Raw genomic sequence first — 3,704 nt, forward strand, 5'->3', positions numbered from 1 at the left:
TCAAAATTCAATCTCACTAAAAGAGATAAGGAAGGAAACTACATCTTCTTAAAAGGCTTGCCAGAAAGCCTGGACCAACAAAAGAACCTGGAAAACATCATGCAGGAAGTTATAAGGGTTAAAATTACCAGGCTTATTACTGGTAATGAAGCAATATCATTACTAAACATGTATCCATCTACTGGTACAGCATTCAGATTCCTAGAGGAAAAGCTGAGTGAATTACAAGGAGAAATAGACAGCAAAACTTTAATAATGGGAGAGATCAAGCTCCCTCTCTCAGAACTAGATAAATTTAACAACAAAATAAACAAGAAGGAAGTTAAGAAGGTGAATGAAATCTTAGAAAAGTTAGATATGATAGACTTCTGGAGAAAACTTAATGGGGATAGAAAAGAATATACCTTTTTTTCAGCAGTACACAGCACCTTCACCAAAACTGACCATATACTAGGGCACAAAAACCTTATAATCAAATGCAGAGAGGCATAAATAATAAATACACACTTCTTAGACCAAGATGTAATAAGAATTACATGTAACACATAGTCAGGAAAAGATAAACCAAGAACTAATTGGAAATTTAAAAAGTTTATCTTAAATAATGGGTGGATCAAACAGCAAATAATAGAAATAATCAATAATTATCCAAGAAAATGATTATAATAAAATATCATATCAAAATTTATGGGATGCAGCCAAGGCAGTTTTGAGGGAAAAATTTATATCTCTAAATGCCTATATGAATAAAATAAAGAGGAGATCAATGAATTGGGTATGCAACTAAAAAAGCTAGACAAAGAACATATTAAACATCCCCAATTAAATACCAAATTAAAAATTCTGAAAATCAAGGGAAAGATTAATAAAATGGAAAGCAAGAAAACCATTAATCTCATAAATAAAACTGATTGGGTTTTATGAAAAAGTCAATAAAATAGACAAACCTCTGGTTAATCTGATTAAAAAAAGAAAGAAGATAACCAAATTACCAGGGTGAGCTAACCACCAATGAGGAGGAACTTAAAGAGATAATTTAGAGCTACTTTGTTGAACTGTATGCCAATAAATTGGATAACTTGAGTGAAATATTTACAAAAATACAAACTGCCCAGATTAACAGATGAGGAAATAAAATTACTTAAATAACCCCATTTCCAAAAAAGAAATCGAAGAAACCATCAATAAACTCTCTAAGAGAAAGTCTCCAGGTCCAGATGGATTTACAAGTGAATTCTACCAAACATTCAAGGAACAATTAATTCCTATTCTACATAAACCATTTAAAAAAATAGAAGAGGATGAAGTTCTGCCAAATTACTTTTATGAAACCAACATGGTGCTGATATGTAAACAAGGAAGAACCAAAACAGACAAAGGAAATTATAGATCAATCTCCCTAATGAATATTTTTGCAAAAGTCTTAAATAAAATTTAACAATGAGACTACAGCAAATTATTACCAGGATAATATGCCATGATCAGGTTGTATTTATACCCAGGCAGGCAGGGATGATTCAACATTAGGAAAACACTTACAATAATTAAATATATCAATAGCAAAACCAACAGAAATCATATGATTATCTCAATAGATGCTGAAAAAAACCTTTGGTTAAATACAACATCCACTCCTAGTAAGAATACTAGAAAGTTTAGGAATAAATGGAGTTTTCCTTAAAATAACAAACAGTATCTATCTAAAACCATCAACAAATATTGTATGTAATGGGAATAAATGGAGCATTTACAATAAATTAAGGAGTGAAACAAGGATGCTCATCATCACCACTACTATTCAATATAGTATTAGAGATGCCAGCAGTGGCAATAAAAGAAGAAAAAGAAATTGAAGGAATCAGATTTGGCAATGAGGAAGCAAAGCTTTTACTCTTTGCAAGATAATATGATGGTATACTTAGAGAAACCAAGAAAATCATAAAAAAAACCTCCTTGAAACAATTAACAAATTCAGCAAAATAGCAGGATATAAAAAACCCATATAAATGATTAGCATTTCTATATATGAACAACAAAATCCAAGAGCAAGAAATAGAAAGAGAAATTCCATTTAAAATAACTGTGAAAAATAAAAATAAGCATATTAAAAATAAATTTAAAAAACTAAATAAAATAACTATAGACAATATTAAATACTTTGGAATCTACCTCCCAAGACAAATCTAGAAACTGTATGAACAAAATTATAAAGCACTTCTCACCCAAATAAAGTCAGGTCTAAATAATTGAAAAAAACGTCAAATACTCATGGTTAGGTCGAGCTAATATAATAAAAACGACAATTCTACCCAAATTAAATTGCTTATTCAGTACCATACCAATCAAACTACCAAATAACTACTTTACCAAGCTAGAAAAAATAGTATCAAAATTCATCTGAAGCACCAAAAGGGCAAGAATAGCAAGGGACTAGAAAAAAAAATGTAAAGGTAGGTGGCTTAGCTCTATCAGATCTAAAACTATAATATAAAGCAGCAGTCATCAAAACTGCCTGGGACTAGTTAAGAAATAGAATAGTGGATCATTGGATTAGGATCCGTTCAAAAGAAACTGCTTTAAATGACTACAGTAGTCTACTATTTGACAAACACAAAGTCATTAGCCTCTGGGATAAGAACTCAGTATTTGACAAAAATTGTTGGGAAAACTGGAAAATAGTATGGCAAAACCTAGGCATAGATCCACATCTCACACCCTATACTAAAATAAGGTCAAAATGAGTACTGGATTTAGGCATAAAGAGTGATATCATAGATAAATTAGTAGACCATAAAATTATCCATCCGATCTATGGAAAAGGGATATATTTATGACCAAATAAGAATTAGAGCACATTATAAGCTGCAAAATGAATGATTTTGACTATATTAAATTTAAAAGTTTTTGCACTAATAAAATCAATGCTGCCAAAATTAGAAGGAAAGCAGAAAACTGGGAAACAATCTTCACAACCAGGAGCTCTGATAAAGGTCTCATTTCTAAAATATATAGAGTATTGCATCAAATATATAAGATCACAAGTCATTCCCCAGTTGATAAATTGGGATATGAACAGACGGTTTTAAAATGAAGAAATTAAAGTTATATATGATCATATGAATAAATGCCCCAAGTCATGATTAGAGAAATGCAAATTAAAACAATGAGGTATCATCTCACACCTATTAGATTGGCCAAGATGAGAAAAAGGAAATGTGATCAATGTTGGAGAAGTTGTGGGAGGATTGGGATATTGATACATTGCTGGTGGAGTTGTGAATGGATCCAACCTTTTTGGAGAGCAATATGGAACTATGCCCAAAGAGCAATAAAACTTTTCATACCCTTTGACCCCACAATTCCAATTCTATATCTATATCCAGAAGAAATTATAAAAAAGGGAAAAGTCCTACATGTTCCAAAATATTCATAGCAGCTCTTTGTTGTAATGGCAAAGAATTAGAAATTGAGGGGATGCTCATCAGTTGGGGAGTGGTTAATCAAGTTATGGTATATGAATACTATGTAATATTATTGTTCTATAAGAAGCCATAAATAGTCGGACTCTAGAGAAGCATGGAATGAAGGTATCTGATGTTTAGTAAAGGGAGTAGAACCAAGAGAACAATGTACACATCAGCAACATTATGAGATGAACAACCTTGATGGAAGCAGTTGCTCTTGACAGTCCAGAGATCTAGGGC

The sequence above is a fragment of the Macrotis lagotis genome, chromosome 2 (assembly GCF_037893015.1).
Source record: "Macrotis lagotis isolate mMagLag1 chromosome 2, bilby.v1.9.chrom.fasta, whole genome shotgun sequence".
Classification (NCBI taxonomy): Eukaryota; Metazoa; Chordata; class Mammalia; order Peramelemorphia; family Peramelidae; genus Macrotis; species Macrotis lagotis.